The 18,896-nt window shown below is 44.2% G+C and overlaps 2 long non-coding RNA genes across 2 annotated transcripts; both read right to left on the bottom strand.

Annotated features, from left to right (window-relative positions):
* Positions 1-371: 371 nt before the first annotated feature.
* Positions 372-6,760, bottom strand: LOC141580806 (uncharacterized). The gene is made up of 3 exons (XR_012513147.1): positions 6,496-6,760; positions 1,228-1,359; positions 372-610 (listed from the first exon to the last, which is right to left on the bottom strand). It is a non-coding gene; the product is annotated as an uncharacterized LOC141580806 (long non-coding RNA).
* A 2,498-nt stretch (positions 6,761-9,258) lies between these two features.
* Positions 9,259-14,339, bottom strand: LOC141580815 (uncharacterized). The gene is made up of 3 exons (XR_012513167.1): positions 14,083-14,339; positions 9,713-9,774; positions 9,259-9,271 (listed from the first exon to the last, which is right to left on the bottom strand). It is a non-coding gene; the product is annotated as an uncharacterized LOC141580815 (long non-coding RNA).
* Positions 14,340-18,896: the final 4,557 nt, after the last annotated feature.

Here is an 18,896-nt window from a genome sequence, read left to right as displayed (position 1 = left end):
ACAGGCGTGAGCCACTGCACCTGGCCAGGTTTTGTTTTTTAAATGAATGGGAATAAGGATATTGCACTGCCTTCCCAAGAACTTCACAGAGAGTCACCACTGTTTCCTGACCTCTCCTTGGGACTTCAGACAGTGATACTGAACTTGGACCCCAATAAAAGGGGCTTGGGTTCTGTGCCTCAGAGGGCCCTGCCTGACCCTTTCTTTGGCCACACCTTTAATGAGGGTGGAGTCAGCAAGGACGAGGAGACACGCTCACCTGGTACTACCCCATGCCCTGGCGATCCAGGAGCCCAAATTCCCTGCCCAAACAGTCGCAGCCCTCTTCTAGGGTTCACACAGTTTCTTCCCATAGTTCATTTTCCCAGGGACTCACAGGGTGTCCAGAAAGCAGCCATTTGTCTGGGGCTATGGATGGAGCCTGCGCATGCGCTCTGGGTGTCCACATGTATTCACACAAGGCCACTTGGGTTCTAAGGTCTTGAATGTAAGGAGACTCACCACTTACCTTTCTTCCCTTTGCTGGTGACAAGAGGAGACCAAGGTTTGTTATGGTACTGCTGGGGACTGCTTGCGAAAAAAAGGAAGGAGTTCCTGCTTGAAAAGGTTTCTGCAGAGGAAGGAGAGAAAGGAAATGTCGTCCCCTGGTGGGCATCGTTGGGAGCGGCAGTAGGAGGTTGACCAGGCTTAGGTATGAGGAGGGTGTCAAGACAAGGAGGTTTCTCATGTCCTGGTGTATCATGTTGTAACTACCCCATGGCCATGTAAAAGGAATGTGCATTCTGCTTAGAGGATATATAGGCATCTATTAAATCAAGATGATTTTATTGTTACATTCTTCAAATCCTCTATATTCATATATATATATTCATGCATATGAATAGTCTAAATTCGTAGTCTATATTCATATATATATAGTCTATATTCATATATACATATATTTCTTGTGTCAATTATGAGGGAGAGAGAGACATGTTAAAATCTCCTGGCTATAATTGTCATTTGTCTGGTTTTCTTCATACACTGCTACGGTTTGAATACTCCTTCCAAACTCATGTTGAAATTTAATTGCCATTGTAGTAGTATTAAGAGGTGGGATCTTTAAGAGGTAATTTGGCCATTAGGACTCCACTGTCTGAAATGGATTAGTGTTGCCATCATGGGAACAGTTTCGCTGTAAAAGGGTGAAGACCGACCCCCTTTTCTCTCTCACCCTCTCTTGCCCACCTGTCTTCTGCCACGGGATGACACAGAAAGAAGTCTTCACCAAATGCTGGTGTCTTGATCCTGGACTTCCCAGCTTCCAGATGTAAGAGAAATATATTTACCTTCATTGTAAATGACCCGGTCCCAGGTAATCTGTTTAGCAGAAAAAAACAACTGAGATTCCCCCAGCTGTTTTTGCTTTACATATTTAAATACATTTAAATACAGTGTTACTATTTGCAGTGTACAGTCTGTTACTCAACACAGAAAGTTTTTTACTGTGATCTCTTCACTGTGGATTGGGCTTTTTGTGTAAACCAGGTCCCTATACTATTTATACTAAACCTTTGACCCTGATATTTGACATCTTCATATAACATCTCCTGTGCTTCCTTCCTTTACATTTGCTTATTGTTTCTTTGCACATTCATTCATCATTTCTATTTCTGCTATTTGATTTGTATCTTTTGTGTGCCAGACAATGGATTTCATTTTTTGAACCAATCTGCCTCCCTTAAAAATTGTAATAGTTTAGTCCATTCATATTTATGCTGAAAACATATATTTAGTCATACCTTTTTGAGATGGAGTTTTGCTCTTATGCAATGGCACCATCTTGGCTCACTGCAATCTCTGCCTCCTGGGTTCAAGTGATTCTGCTTCAGCCTCCCGAGTAGCTGGGATTACAGGAGCAGGCCAGCAAGCCCAGCTAATTTTGTATTTTGTTTATTTATTTTGTATTTTTAAGTAGAGACAGGGTTTCATCATGTTGGCCAGGCTGATCTCGAACTCCTGACCTCAAGTGATCCTCCTGCCTCAGCCTCCCAAAGTGCTGGGATTACAGGGGTGAGCCGCTGCATCTGGCCCAGTCATACTTCTATTTGCTGTTCTACTGTTCATTTTTAAAATGTTCCCTTGCTTTTTGCCCTTTTTTTCCTGACTTTCAGTGTATAAATTTTAAGAACTTTATGGAGGTACAGTTGACATGCAATAAATGGCATGTATTTATGTATATAAATGTATATAACAATTTCTGATACATGTATACACCCATGAAACTATCACCACAGGTAATGCGCATCTTCCACCTCCAAAGGCTTTCCTGTGCCCCTTAGTAATCCCTCTGCCCCACACGACACCCACCCCTGTCATCACTGATCTATTTTCTGTCACCCTAGATTAGTCTACATTTTCTAGGATTTTATGTAAATGGAACCATACAGTATACACTTTTATCTTCTTTCTCTGAGCATTATTTTGAGATTCATCTACATTGCAACATGCATCAAGAATGTATTCCTTTTATTGTGGAATGTTATCCCAATGTATGAATATATCAATTCATTCACCAGTTGATGGGAATTTGAGTCACTTCAAGTTTTTAGCTATTACAAATAAAACTGCTATGAACATTTGTGCACAAGTCTTTGTATAAACATACACTTTTATTTCCCTTGGGTAAATACTTGCAAGTGGAAGGGCTGATTATTTAGTAGGTAGTAGGTATAGGCTTAATTTTTTAAAGAAACTGGTGAACTATTTTCTAAAGTCGTACTGTCTACATTACCATCAGTGTATTACTTATCATGTGTATGAGACCTCCAGTTTCCCTACATCCTCATCAACACTTAATACAGTCTTTGCTCTTAAGTTTAGCCATTCTAATGGGTGGATAGCGATATCCCATGTGGCTTTCATTTTCATTTGATAATCTTTTCATGTGCTTATTTGCTATTCATCTGTCTTCTTTAGTAGTGTATATTAAAATCTTATGCCATTTTAATCGGGTTTTTATTGTGATATTATTGAGTATCCCGTGTTCAGAGTTCATTATACATTCTGGATACAAATTCTTTACCAGATATATGCTTTGCAAATATTTTCTCCCAGTCTGAAATATTCAGCCCTAAATAGTAATAGTGCTGAGTATGAAAAACTTTGCTGTAACTGTTCTATAATTTTATTGACAATTTTAGGGTTTACAGGATTTGTATCTTTTAACTTGTCACAACATACCTTCACCTTCAACTGATACTACTTCATGTATAGCAGAAGAACATTGCAGTAGTATACTTCAATTTCCCTTCCCCAATATTTGTGCTATTGTTGTCAAATGTTTTGTTTTTACAAGTTATAAAACCCATACCCCAACGTAATTTTTGTTTATACAGTCAGTTGTCCTTTAAATAAATTTAGAGTGGGCACAGTGGCTCACACCTGTAACCCCAGCACTTTGGGATGCCAAGGTAGGAGGATCACTTGAGCCCAGGAGTCCAAAACCAGCTTAGGCGACATAGTGGGATGCTGTCTTTACATATATATATATATATATATATATATATATATATATATATATATATATATATATATATAATTGGCCATGTGTGGTGGTGTGCACCTGTAGTCTTAGGAGGCTTAGTGGAAGGATCACTTGAGCCCAGGAGGTTGAGGCTGCACTGAGCCATGATGGTGCTACTGCATTCCAGCCTAGGTGACAAGAGTGAGACTCTGTCAAAAAAAGAAAAAAAGGAGGGAGAGAAATTTAAATAACCCCAACTCTTTCATCTTTCCTCCTGTAGTTGCCATTTCTGGTGTCCTCCTATCTGCAGATTCACATTTCCATTGGATATTCTCCTTCTACATGAAGAACATTAACATTTCTTAAGCATGCTTCTTCTGATGGATTTTTTTTCAGCTTTTGTAAATCTGAAAAAGTATTTCATCTTCACTTTTTTGTTGTTGCTGTTAAAAGCCCAGCTGTATAATCATCTTCACTTTTGAAAGAGATTTGTACTGGGCACGGAATTCTGCATTGACAGTTTGTTTTCAGTACTTTAAAGGTGTCATTCATTCTATTGCCTTCTTACTTGCAGTGTTTTTGATAAGAAATCTGCTTTAATCTTCGTTGTTTCTCTGTGTATAGTTTTTTTCTTTTGGTTGCTTTTAACATTTTCTCATCATCACCAGTTTTGAGCAATTTGTTAATGATGTGCCTTGGTGTAATTATGTTCATGTTTCTTCTGCTTGGTTTGAGTTTCCTGAATCCTGTAGATTTACAGTTTTAATGAAATTTGGGGAAATGTTGGCCATTATTTCTTCAAATATTTTTCCTGCCTTCTTCTTTCAGAAACCGAAAACACACATATATTATGTTGCTTGAAATTGTCCAATAACTCATTGATGCTCTGTTAATGTTTTAAAATTCTCTATGTGTTTCCTTTTGGATAGTTTCTATTGCTATGTCTTCAAGTTCACTAACCTTTTCTTCTGCAATGTCTAATCTGCTGTTAAATCCATTGAGTGTGCTTTTCATCTCATGCATTGTAGTTTTCATCTTCAGAAGTTTGATTTGTGTTTTTTTAATATCTTCCATGTCTCTACTTAATTTTTTGAACATACAGAATACAGCTATACTAATATGTCTGCCAAATCCAACATCTGAATTAGTTCTAGGTCAGCGTTGATTGGTACCTATTTTGTCTTCATGATTAGTCACATTTTCCTGTCTCTTTGCATGTCTGGTAATCTCATTAGATATTGAAGGTTGTAAATTTTTCTTGTTGGGTGCTAGATATTTCTGTATTATTGTCAATAACATTGACCTTAGTTCTGGCATGCAGTTATTTAGAAACAATTTGTTCCCTTCAGGTCTGTGTTTAAGATTTGCTAGACAGGACCAAAGCAGTCTTCATTCTAATGCTAATTATTTCCCACTACTGAGGCAAGGCAGAGTTCTCTCAAGTGTACTCCATCCAATGATTCATCCAGTGAATCATGAGGTTTTTCAGTCAGCCTGGAAGGGACGGACACTATTCCAGACCCCATGTTGGTATTGGAGACTGTTACTTCTAATCTTTTGGGTAGGCTGTTTTGTGTTGGTTTTTAGTCTTGGGCAATTTCCCTCACGTACATATGCTCACTGGTATTCATCTGAACACTCATCTTGCAAACTCTAGCTAGCTTGTTCTCCCAGGACTGTCAGCTCCAGCTCCTTAACTGAGTTTGCCAGGCTCTGCCTGGATTCACCTTTTCTATTTCTTATGGTTACATTTTGCCAGATTTGAGATCTAGTTACCTGGGTGGCAGTGGTGGAATCCACAGTAACTTTGCTGAAAGTTTCCTTTTTCATGTTTATTCGGGTAGCAAGGGCTGTGGGGCCGTGGTGCCCTTCTTTGATCTTGTCTGGATTCTGGTGCTTACATCCCTGACTCTTCCTCACTTCCTTGTTACGTAGATCTTGTCAACAGGGTCCTGGCCTGGCAGTGTGAACTCCAGCGCTTTGCTCACTGTTCTTGAAACCAGGAGGAGCCTCCATCACCTTTTCCTGATGGTCTCTCTGCCCCACTCTCTGCTCCCTCCGAGTGGGAGCTGCCTCAGCTGTGGGTCCTTCCCACTTTTTCTCCAGGCCAACTTCCCTTTCACATGCAGTGAATTGCTGGTTTCACTTCCTGCAGTTTCAGTTACCTGTGGCCAACCAGGGTCCAAAATATTAAATGAAAAGTTCCAGAATTAAACAATTCATACAATTCATAAGCTTTTTTTTTTTTTTTTCTCCCCTGAGATGGAGCCCAGGCTGGAGTGCAGTGATGCAATCTCAGCTCACTGCAAACTCTGCCTTCCAGGTTCAAGCAATTCTGCCTCAGCCTCCTGAATAGCTGAGACAACAGGCACACCTGGCTAATTTTTGTATTTTTAGTAGAAACGGGGTTTCACCATATTGGTCAGGCTGGTCTCGAACTCCTGACCTCAGGTGATTCACTCGCCTTGGCCTCCCAAAGTGTTGGGATTACAGGCGTGAGCCACTGCACCTTAAATTGCGTGTTTATTCTGAGTAGTGTGCCGAAATCTCTCATCATCCCACTTTGTTCAGTGCTGTCCACCTGGGGCACGAAAAACGCTTTGTTCGTGCATTCCCCCCGTCTAGGCTACCTGCCCGTTAGTCACTCAGTGGCCTCTTGGTTATCAGACTGGCTGTAACAGTATCATGATGCTTGTGTTCAAGTAATGCTTATTGTACTTTCATGACAGCACATTGTTATACTTGTTCTAATTGATTATTAGTTATTATGAATCTCTTACTGTTCCTAATTCATAAACTTTCTCAGAGATATATATGCATAGGAAAAATCATAGTGTATATAGGGGTCAGTGCTATTTAAGGTTTCAGGTACCCACCAGGGGTCTTGGAAAGTATTCCCAGCAGATAAGGGGGGACTACTGTATATGCACTGGAGAAATTTCTTAATATTTCTGGCAGATAGAGGGCACTCTGGTCCTACGTTTACATACCTTTAGTCAGTGCAGACAGGAAGAGGAGTTCAACTTGTGGGTTTGCACGACCATCTTAAACTGCAGCAAGCTTTATAAAGTGGTGGCAGCGGATTGACTATTGCCCTTTACATGATTGGTGCACACAGTTGAGAGAGCACAGAGAAGTCGTGTTCCTTACAGGTGGATTCCTGGGTGACTGCAGCAAGGGAGAAACTGATGGCTTTCGGGCATCCCGAGGACCTGGGTTCCTTGTTTCCAAGTTTCCAGGAGCCGTGGGAACTTCAGGATACCTGCAAGCAAGAGGAGGAGGATGGGCTCTGCCCTTGGAAACAGGCAGTCTGTGGGAGGCAGATCTGCCCGCAGCAGTGGGCCTGGGAGTGACGGTGGGGACTGCTCTCGTGCCTAAGGCACCCGGCAGTGAGCAGCAGTGGACAGAACCAGGGCTTGGTTACCTACAAGACCTTGGCTGAACTTGGGCTCCACCACGTATTAACCTGTAGCCCAAGAAAGTCTCCTACTTCACCTGTAAAGCGAGTAATAGTAACAGAATCACCCTCTGGGTTTTATGGGGGTTCAGTGGGGTGCTATGCATGAGATAGCTAAAAAGCACCTGCCATGTATATGTGGATGCTCAAGGAATATTGAGCTCCCGCAGAAGTTTTTGAATAAAGAGAAGCCAAACGCCCTCTTTCGTCTCTTCCTTTCTCCCCACCTAGCCTCTCCATTCCCCTTTCACCCCTTGGGGTGACTTCTTAGCCCTCTCCAAGCCTCTAATTTGGGCCGAACACCCTTTTCCATTCCAGCCTATAGATCTGCCGCTGCCACCCCACAGGCAAGTATCGTGTTATTTCTGGAAACAGAACAGTAAAAGCCCTTCAGCCCTCAGTCCCTAAGCATTTATGGCTTCTGGAGGTGCCACTCAAGATGACTGGCTGGAAATGGAAAAGCCAGAAAGCTTATGGGGAAGATTTTGCTTCTGAAAATGTCCAGACAGAAAAGGTATCACAGAATCCACAGAGCAGAGGCCAGGCCAGGCCAGGGTGATGGAGGAAAAGACACAGCGTCCTGACACAGGCAGAGTGAAAATGACCCCAGCCTTTGCCTTTGCCTTCTCTGTGTTTTCACTTGGGCTGCAGCTGCTGTTCCTCACAGGAACCAAATGAGGTCCTGAATCTGCTAAGGGCCAGAGAAGGAAATGGGGCTCAATCTGGCTTGCATGTTCTGTGCGGAATAAGAAACCCTCTACGTCCTCTACTGCCATCTCACTCTCTTTGTCACACTCAAGTCCCTTACCAGGGTTTATTGACCAGATGACTCAGAGGACCCTGAAGCCCTCTGGGCCTCAGCCTGAGGAAGCACCGCAGAGCCCTGGTCCAGGGGTTTTCTTAACTCTCAACAGACTGTGGACAGGTCGGGCTCTAACCAGCTGGAAATGAGCTTTAAATCAAGGGTTCCCAGTACATATCAAAGGAAATCACCCATCATGTGAGCACAGACTCCAAATTAAAATAGAAACTGCCATGGATGGGAAGAACATCTATAGGCCCAGGACAGGAGCAGCACTGCTCCTTTTCTTCAAGCTATAGGGGCATTGAAAATTCTGTGGATTCAGAGTGAATCGCACCACCGTATCTCACCAGGCATTTTCAATATTTATGAACAGAAATGAAGATAAAGAGACTAACAGCCATGAGAAAAGGTAAGAGCTACAGAAATTAAATGGAGGCCGGGTACAGTGGCTCGCACTTGTAATCCCAGCACTTTGGAAGGCCGAAGTGGGCAGATCACTTGAGGTCAAGAGTTAGAGACAAGCCTGGCCAACATGGTGAAACTCTGTCTCTACTAAAAATACAAAAAGAAAAAACGTGCCAGGCATGTGGCAGGCGCATGTACTCCCAGCTACTTGGGAGGCTGAGGCAGGAGAATTGCTTGAACTTGGGAGGTGGAGGTTGCAGTGAGCAAAAATCACACCACTGCACTTCAGCCTGGGTGACAGAGCAAGGTTTTCAAAAAGAAAAGGAAAGAAAGAAAGAAAAAAAGAAAGAAAGAAAAAAAAAAAGAAATCAACTGGAAAGTTTTAGGGTCACACTTCAAATGTTAGAGGAGTAACATTATATAGAAATTTAGCTTACTAAAGAAGTTATATAGTTCACAATAAACAATTTAAACAAGGAGAAAGAATGAAGGAAGTTCAAAAGAGTGCAAATAAATGCTTCTTTTCTTAAAGCAGATCTCATGGTACTGCTTTATTGATCCATGAAGACACTGCCCGAAAATCTCTGCTCTCATCAGCACTTACAGCTCCCATTCTAAAATGCGATTGTTGTTACTTTTCTCAAATGAAAGAAAAATAAATTTTCACACTGACTCAAGGTGGGGAGGGGAGCCGGCCCACTTGCCTTGCAGGCTCATCTTCAGTTAAAAGTAACCAAAATGTCAGGGTGGGGCAATGTCCATGGTCAGTGAAGGGGCCTGGGCTCCTCCATTCACAGGGGACCAGACAAGAGCCATTCAGCTAGGGCACCTGAGAAAAATGGGGTCCTGTCACCCAGCGGGACAGCTGTTCTCTTCATAGGTGCTTGGAACTGTTTCCAGGAAACATGACAATTACCCCACCCGAGCCCTTACCCCCAAAAGGAGAAGCAGGGTGTGTGGACTGTGCAGCAGAAATTAAGTGGCTGCCTTTGCAGGCACTCCTACCTCCCCAGAAAGGGTTCTCTAGGCCCAGGCATTTCTGGGCTGGCTCCTCACTCATGTGTCTCTCTGCAGTCTCTTCTTTTTCCTCATTTGCCATCTAGAAGACAGAGAAAGAATTGACTTGAAGAACAGTTAAAACATCATGTTGTTTACTAAGACACTCAAAGGATCATCTTTAAAAAAAAAAACAAAAAAAAACCCCAAAAACCTTAAAAATGACCATTGCAACTGGGTGAGATGGTCACGCCTGCAATCCTAGCACTTTGGGAGGCTGAGGTGGGTGGATCACCTGAGGTCAGGAGTTGGAGAGCAGCCTGACCAACACGGAGAAACTCTGTCTCTACTAAAAATACAAAATTAGGCAGGCATAGGGGCACATGCTTTTAATTCCATCTACTCAGGGGCCTGAGAAGGAGAATTGCTTGAACCCAGGAGGTGGAGGTTGCAGTGAGCTTTGAGATTGCGCCACTGTGCTCCTTCTGAGAGACAAAGCCAGACTCCAGCTCAAAAAGAAAAAAAAGCCATCACAATGACCTACCTGTGCTGCTTGTAGGCAGCCTTCCTCCCTGCCATCTCTCTCTTCAAGGCTTGAGCACAGAGCTGCGGGGAGAAAAATACATCCATGTCCTGACCTGGCAGACTATGCCCAAAAGCAAGGAAAACAAACAAATCAAACTTAGCCAGTTGTCAAGAGCCTTTCTTGCAGAATGGGCCACCTGAAAAAGCCACCATGCCTAGCCTGAAAGCATCTTTCAAGTTCTTTGTAGAATTTGATTTTTCTGACTTTAGCTCCCGGGTAATTTGTATTACCTGGGAGTCAAAATCAGCAGTGGTACATTGAAAAACATCCCTCCCTGGGCATGGTGGCTCATGATTGTAACCCCAGCACTTTGAGAGGTCAAGGCGGGTGGATCACTTGAGATTGGGAGTTTGAGACCAGGCTGGCAAACACGGTGAAACCCCATCTCTACTAAAAATACAAAAATTAGCTGGGTGTGGTGGTGACAGCTTGTCATTCCGGCTTCTCAGGGCTAGGGGTGCTGAGGCAGGAGAATCACTTAAACCCAGGAGGTAAAGGTTGCAGTGAGCAAAGATCACACCATTATACTCCAGTCTGGGTGACAGAGCCAGACTCTATCAAAAAAAAAAAAAAAAAAAAAAGAAAACTTCCCCCAATTTATATTAACAATTCTCTGTTCAGGACTAAGTGGGGTAGAGACTGTTAAATGTGGCAGGACATGGTGGCTTACAGCTGTAATCCCAGCACTTTGGAAGGCTAAAGTGGGTGGATTACCTGAGTTCAGAGTTCAAGACCAGCCTGGCAAAAATGGTGAAATGCCGTCTCTACCAAAAATACAAAAATTAGCCGGGCATGGTGGTACATGCCTGTAATTCCAGCTGCTTGGGAGGCTGGGGCAGGAGGCTCACTGGAACCTGGGAGGCAGAGGTTGCAGTGAGCTGAGATTGTGCCACTGAACTCCAGCCTGGGCCAGAGACTGAGACTCTGTTTCAAAAAAAAAAAAAAAAAAAGGAGAGACTGTTAAATGTGCCTAGATATCTTCATAACTCATCTATTTTCTGTTTTCTACATATCTTGAAAGGCAGTCCCAAATGGTGGGTAATTATCTAGGTTGCAAAAATAAAACACACTTCCTCTTCCCTTGAATATAAAACAGCATTGTGGGATTAGTGCTTTTTTCTTGGATCATTGTTCAGAAGGAGGGTCCCCCAGACAACCACATTTGTACTGTCATGAATGACAAGAGAAAATGTAGAGCTCAATTTACCCAATGGACAGAAAGACTCAAATGATGGCACAGCTTAGCAGCCAGATTCCTGTTAAGTACAGACTTTGGACATACTGATCCCTCTTCTCCTGCAACCGGGAACATGCACTTGGAGTGACGCCATTTGAAATTACCCTGTCCAGACATACTTTTCACTGATTCTCTGAAGGGCAGTTTCAACAGATTCTCTGGGGCTTTCTCTGCATCATGAGGGGCAGTGCGGCTCTGCCCTCCACCTTCCTGCCGTTTGTCGCCTCGTCCCCATGATCTCAAAGGAACTTTGTCTCAGGCCAACTGTTTGTTTCATGGGCTCTTTCATTTCCCCTAAAAATCACTTACTGCCCCTCTAAGTTGCCTCCACCTCCATCTATCTCTCCTTCTCCAGGAAAGAGGGTGCTCTTTAAGCATCAACAATCTGACCCTTCTTGCAGTCTCATTTTTCAGCTGGCTCCCATGTTTATGGCTGTTCTATGTTTTTCTTCTCCTGTTAAGCTGTCTGTTGTTAGTTCATTTCTGCAGTGAGTCTTCAGAGAGAAAAGTGAAAGCTTTCCTTCCAGCCATACAGTAGAATTATAAAGCAGAAAGGTTTAGACAGAATTTCCTATTTAAGTGCCAAAACTTCATACTCCACTTCTGATAAAGAGCACAACGGTTAAAAAAACAATTATTTTTGACCCAAAGCTCTGTTGACATTCTGTTAAACAAACACCAACTTATTTAATTTTCATAATGTAAATGGCAGATATTTTTATAATTCTTATTCTAATAAATCATTTCCCTGATGTTTTTGGTAAAACCCAATATTCATAATAAAGTCCAGAACCATGAATTATTTTAAATAATTTCTTCTCATATGTTATTACAAGTATACCTTTACAGGAAGTTAGTATACTCTCATACAAGCTAATTTTTTGGAGGAAAGACCAATTATAGAAACTCCCAGAAACACAACAGTGATAAGCATCCACAGAGCACCAAGAAAGTCTTGCCCAGGATACAAAGAATCAGGTGGAAAACTGATCACCTGGAATAATAATAGTTGAAATAATGAAAAGGTCAATGACATTTACAATATTTCAGTAAAAAATAATAATCTTTAGAAACCATCAGCCTCCTCCAAGAGGTGACCACACCCCTCAGATATCACCAGGGGATTCCACTGCTTCCAAAAAGATAGGAAGTTACCGGGCTCATGTTTTTTGCATGGCTGGTAGTGTTTCTAGGCATTCCAAATGTAGAGTGTCTTTTTTTCTTGACGTAAAGCAGGGATATCCAATGTTTTGGCTTCCCTGGGAAATATTAAAAGAAGAAAACCTGTCTTAGGCCACACATAAACTACATTAACACTAACAATAGGTGATGATCTAAAAAATATCACAAAAAGGCCAGGTGCAGTGGCTCATGCCTGTAATCCCAGCACTTTGGTAGGCTGAGGCTAGCTGATCATCTGAGGTCAGAGTTCCAGACCAGCCTGGCCAACATGGTGAAACCTCATTTCTACCAAAAATATAAAAATTAGTCAGGTGTGGTGGCAGGCACCTGGAATCTCAGCTACTCAGGAGGCTGAGGCAGAAGAATCGCTTGAACCAGGGAGGTGGAGGTTGCAGTGAGCTGAGATTGAGCCATTGCACTCCAGCCTGGGAGACAAGAGGGAAATTTTGTCTCAATAAATAAATAAACCACAAAATATTCTTTTTTTTTTTTTGAGACAGTGTCCCCCTCAGTCACCCAGGCTAGAGTGCAGTGGCACAATCTTGGCTCACTGCAACCTCCGCCACCTGGGCGCAAGCCATTCTCCTGCCTCAGCCTCCTGAGTAGCTGGTATTACAGGTGCCTGCCACCATGTCTGGCTAATTTTTATATTTTAAGTAGGGACAGCATTTCACTATGTTGGTCATGCTGGTCTGGAACTCCTGACCTCAACTAATCCGCCAGCCTCAGTCTCCCAATTACAGGCGTGAGCCACCACACCTGGCCTGTCATTTCTTTATATTTGGATAACATAAGGACTTTAAGACCCTTTCTCCTTTGGGTCAACCAGTGATCTGCACCATACACACTTTAGAAAACAAAGGCCAATGCAGTCCTCATTCACAGCCTCGTCATGTCACTCCCAGTGACTCCCGCATTGCAAACCTCCCAGCAGGGGCAGTCCTTTCCTCTCCATCTGATGGGCTTCTCAGCTCCCATCACACTGACTGGACACAGACTCCCTAGGGGCAGCCCCCAAAAGCAGAAGACACCGATGACGCAGAGGTTCCTAAAAAGTCATCAAACCAGCTGACACAAAACTCAAATGACATTTTACTTTGTTTTGGTTAATTTTGTTTGAGACAAGAGTGCCGTGGACTCATCTTTTTTGGAATCTTTTGTAGAGATACGGTTTGGCTCTGATGTCCAGGCTAGTCTTCAACTCCTGGACTCAGGTGATCTGCCTATTTTAACCACCCAAAGCACTGAAATTATAGGTCTGCACTGTGTAATGTGCTGCGTGACACAGCCCAATAACAAGGAAGAAACCCCACGGGTCCAGAGTCTACTCACATGTGTGGAATGATGGCTGGGAAACCCCAGCAGGAGGAGCCAAAAGAACAGCCACCACACCCACATGTCCTGGTCCTCTCAGGGCACCCTGAGGTGGCCAGGACAGAGGTGGGGGTGGCTTAGGGCTGGGGGAGGGAAGGGCAAGGGGATGGGGTGGGCTCTGAGTTGGGGAGGAGGATGGGATGGAAGGGAGGGGAAGGGGAGATGCTGGGCACATGGAGGAGGGGGTCTGGGAAAGGACCCGATTCAAACTAAGTTTTCAAGTATGAGTGGGAGGTTCAGCTACAAGTCAGGGAGAAAGTCTATCAGGGAAGCAACAGAAAACGCAGGACAAGAAAGCGGGAGGCTCAGGAGCAATCAGACGGAGACCAGGGCTCTGGTTTCCGCCACACCTTCTCCTGTCTGGCAGCTGCCTAAGCAACCCTGGGGCTTTATACTCCCTCTCCACCAGTCCCCGGCCCTGGCATGTGGTACCTCACAGTGGACATTCCACGGATCACCCAAGTCCTCCAATGCCCCCCCCCCCATCTCAGCCCCCCACGCGCCTCCCAAGGTCCTTTCTGGAACCTTCACAGACCTGATTTCTGGTCTTCCCCACCAGCTCCCTGTCCCTGCTTCTGGCTGGCTCCTTCCTTCCTGACTTCCCAGGGTTTCTCATGGTCAGTCTTGGTTGCAAAACATAAGAAACAACTGATGGCAGGAAGAACCTCACACGCAAGCAGAGTGGGAGGCTCCACAGCCCCCTCTCAGCCATTCACATTCTAAGCAACAAAGCGTCAGAAGGATACGGAAGGTCCCAATAGTAAACCATCTCCTTCACATCCACGGAGCCATCTGCTCATCATCCTGTATCTCCGGAACAAATGTTGGAGCTACACTGGTTTTAAGCATGCACGGTACGTTTACAAAAATTAACCTGGCTTATTTTGTTCATCAAGCAAATCTCAATATATTTCAGACAGATCCAGTCACACAGCAGGTTTCTGATCACAGAATTGTGCTGGAAGTCAATGATTAAAAGCTAACCAAAAATTATTACATGCTTGGAAATTCAAAGTGCCCTTATAAGATATCAACAGAAGAAAGAATTCAAAATGAAACAAGACTGCTTTTACACTCAGTGAGATCATAACATGGCAATCAAATGTCTCCCTCAGGCCAGGGAATTCCACTGTGTGGCACAAGGTTATGTGGTCTCAAATCACCCCTAACCCACCTAGACATTTAACATCTGAAACAGCATGATGACATCACTTGTCTATATTACCTTACTGCCTGTGAGGGTAGACTTTTAATTCTCAACCCTAATGAGGGGGAGGAAACCAAGTTGGCTCTCATGGTTGAGCTCCCAAGGATGTCCAAGGAATCTGTGCATTTCGAGAGACAAAGTTCATCAGCCTCTCTCCTGGGGGATTTGGCCACAATACTCAGAGAGTTTGGCAGCATCATGAGTGATGGGTAGGGAGTACCAAACAGGTGGGCAGGACCCAGGGGTCTGGTGACCAGGTCAGATCCCCACTGTCCATTATCTTTTGTGGACCCATCCTCAGCTAAACTTCCCAAAGCCCTGCTTCTGTCTGATCACAGAGTGTCCTCAAACTTACTCAGGCCTCTCACAGCTGAAAACCACTGCTTTAAATTTCCTTACCATTTACTATGACATAAAGTTATTGTAAACTGCAAATATTCTATTCATACTACAAAAGGAAAGCCAGTGCCTTTACCATAAATAGAAAATCAACCCTGAGACACAAACAAAACAAAAACGAAACAGGGATAACACAACTACGGCATTCAATTCTATCCCTATGCTGTCACCTGCATAAAGAGCCCCAGATTTGGGTGGTCTTGGTTGTAAAAGGAGAGACCAAGTAAGTGGGGGCTGAAGTCAGATTATCCCAAAAGTGATGGCAGAGAGTATCGTGATGTCCATGAAGGGTTGCTGGGGTCACCTTGATTATAGCCCAAGCAGAGACAGCGCAAGGAAGAAGATGTGAGCAGAGTTTGGGGTTTCCAACAGGTGGGCGGGGGGTGATTCATGCAGCCCAGGAAAGCCTCCTCAAAGCCAGGGTCAACCTCCCTTGCTGGCAGATTCCTCATGGAAGCAGGGCCAGGCACCTCAAATTTGAGACCAGCTGTGTTGCTGACCAGCTGTGCTGCTGACCAGCTGTGTGACCCTGGGCTGATTTCCTTCCACAAAATGGGAGCATCAATGGCTGTGTCAAAGACTGTCTGAGGATAGGAGGAAGCAACCTGTTGAGCAACTGTGTATGGAATGTCATCACCTCCCAAGGACATCTTTCCTTCCAGAGCTGGCACCTTGGAAGGTCCTTGGCCACTAACGGCAGTAATGATAATAACAGCAGTAAATCATCGTTTATGGCTGTTGAGGGAGGGTCGGGGGGTAGAGCTACTAGGTCCTAGATAAGAATGAGGGTCTGGGGACTCCTGGGGACAGCTGAGTGAGTCCTGTAGGTCTCCTGGGCCCCCAGGGGTCAGGCCTGTCTTCAGTGGCACTGGGCCTAGGCTGGGAAGCAGGGGCAGCCACTGGAGCAGCAGCAGGACAAACAGCCTCAGAGGCAGTGGATCCATCAGAGGTGGCAGGTGTAGGGTCACCTGTCCACCAAGTAGAGTTGCCAAGTCTGGCTGACCACTGTCCCCCACAGACGAAGCCCTGTCCCTTGCCTCACACTTTGATAGGGCAGCAGCTGGCACCTGGGGCCTCACGGAGCATCCCTGTAAGACCTCTGTGTTCTGGTCATTGAATGGGCACTTGAGTCACCCAGGGCTATTGGAACAAGGAGGAAGAATCAGGTCCCACGATGTTTTGGGACGGTGTTTAGCACAGGAAAATGCACAGAATGCATGCTAGACACGGGGGAACTGCTGGTGTGGGAGCCAATATTTTATGACCTCCAGGCCTGATCTGAGCACTCTCACCTGTGCAGTCTGAAGGAAACAGGAGATTTGCAGGAAAGATAGTGCCTGGATATAATGTAAAGGAACTAAGATGTTAAATGTTCACACTCCTGATATCCTTCCAAATCAACTCTCTCAAAGCTCCCATCTTCACCACTATCATACGGGGTAACTGAGGCCGTCAGAGATCTACCGACTCAGTGCTACCCACTTGACTTCTGAGTTCACTGCTGATCACATCTGAACAAACTGCTTTTTCTGAAGGTTACCCTGTTTGATCATGCTGCTGCTGATTTTGTGCAGCTCCGGGACAAAATCTATCTGGTAGAAGATAAAGCAAACGCACAGTGACTCTGTCCTGCTGTTATTTCCTGACCATTCCCCACTCTCCTCCTCTGGCCCTCCACAGTCTCCCATACAGGCCGACACCATATGGTGGCCCTAATGGAGTCCACCGAGTATTTCAGGTTCTCCTCTGGGCCTCTTGAAGGTGTAAGTAGTTATAGGATTTGCTTTGACTCAGGAGATGTGAGTGGAAGTGAAGTATGTCACCCCGAGGCAAAAGAGTTGGGGGCCATTGAGACTGGCCACCCTTTCCTTCATCTCTTAGAGCCACTGACAGGTTTCATATGGAGGCTGCTCCTTTATTCTGGTGGCAGATGAGGGGATGTGGAGCACCGGGCCCAACAGAGCCACGGAGGACATGCAGCATGAGCAGACAGGAGCCTTCAGTGTTGTAAATTTCCATTGTTTGTGGCTGTTTATTACCTACAGTGATACCTAGTCCATCCTAGCAGGCACACACCATCTATTCCATGGGCTGTGAAGCAAACTAGCCCACCATCAGAATGTTGTCAGGCACACGTAGGCTTCAGTTCCAGCTCTGCCTCTTATTAACTGCAACCTCAGGCATTTAACTTTCAGTCAATGAGCCTCAGTTTCAACTCTGTAAAATGGGTTGGCTCTATTATTGCAGGTTGTGGAGAAGATTAAATGAAATAAAAATACATGTAGAGCATTGAGCCCAGGGCCTGGCACAGACAGTGAGTACTCAACATTAGCCATGTATCTTCAGAATGCATATTGATTGTCAATACCCAGACAATGCAGCAATGTATTACAAAAACAGAAATGTAAACTTATTTGCATATGGATTTTTTCAATCTTTATTTTTAAACAGATAGGATAAAACTATGGGCCAGGCACAGTGGCTCACGCCTGCAATCCCAGCACTTTGGGAAGTCATGGTGGGCAGATCACAAGGTCAGGAGTTCAAGATCAGTCTGGCCAATATGGTGAAATCCTGTCTCTACTAAAAAATACAAAAGTTAGCCAGGCGTGGTGGTGTGCATCTGTAATCTTAGCTGCTCAGGAGGCTGAGGCAGGAGAATCGCTTGAACCCAGGGAGGCAAAGGTGGTAGTGAGCTGAGATCACAACACTACATTTCAGCCTGAGCGGTGGAGTGAGACTCTGTCTCAAAAAATAATAAGCCATGTATATGCTTTCGTAGCCAGTGTTTTTCTCTTAAACAGTATATTGTTAAAATATTTTTAGCTCAAAAACAAAAGACCGTTTTTGAGATTATCATTTTAAATGACAAGATAATGCTCAATTTAATGAATAATTTAATTATTACTACGGGACTTTTTGTAGATTGCAAAGAGCATTCAAAACAAATGAAGTAGAATAAAAAATATGTATTATATGTTGTAAATATGATTTTGTTAAGTCTTTTATTCAGCAATGTAGAACATATATATGTCATATATAATTTATTTATTATGAGTCATGTTAAAAAATAGTTTAGAAGCTGCTGATTTGTTTCCTTTTTAAATTTGGCAGGGTAATTTGTTTTTTGTTTTGTTTTGTTTTGTTTTTGGACAGAGTCTTGCTCTGTGCCCAGGTTGGAGTGCAGTGGCACAATCTCAGCTCAGTGCAGCCTCCACTTCCTGGGATGAGAAATTCTTCTGTCTCTGCATCCTGTCTAGCTGGGACTACAGGCGTGCACCACCATGCCTGGCTAATTTTTGTATTTTTAGTAGAGACGAGGTTTCCCTATACTGGTCGGGCTGGTCTTGAACTCCTAACCTCAGGTGATCCACCCACCTCTGCTTCCCAACATGCTGCGATTACAGGCATGAGCCTCCACACACAGCCTAAATTTTGCAGGATAATAAGTAACCTTTAGGCCAAGCATGGTGGCTCACCCCTGTAATCCCAGACCTTTGGTAGGATGAGGTAGGAGGATTGCCTGAGGTCAGGAGTTCAATACCAGCTTGGCTAACACGGTGAAACATTGTCTCTACTAAAAATACAAAAATTAGGCCGGGTGCGGTGGCTCAAGCCTGTAATCCCAGCACTTTGGGAGGCCGAGGCGGGTGGATCACGAGGTCCAGAGATCAAGACCATCCTGGTTAACGTGGTGAAACCCCGTCTCTACTAAAAATACAAAAAAAAATCAGCTGGGCATG

This window comes from Saimiri boliviensis, chromosome 1 (genome assembly GCF_048565385.1).
Source record: "Saimiri boliviensis isolate mSaiBol1 chromosome 1, mSaiBol1.pri, whole genome shotgun sequence".
Lineage (NCBI taxonomy): Eukaryota > Metazoa > Chordata > Mammalia > Primates > Cebidae > Saimiri > Saimiri boliviensis.
Note: the sequence above shows the minus strand (reverse complement) of the source record. Positions and strands in the feature narration are given on the sequence as shown.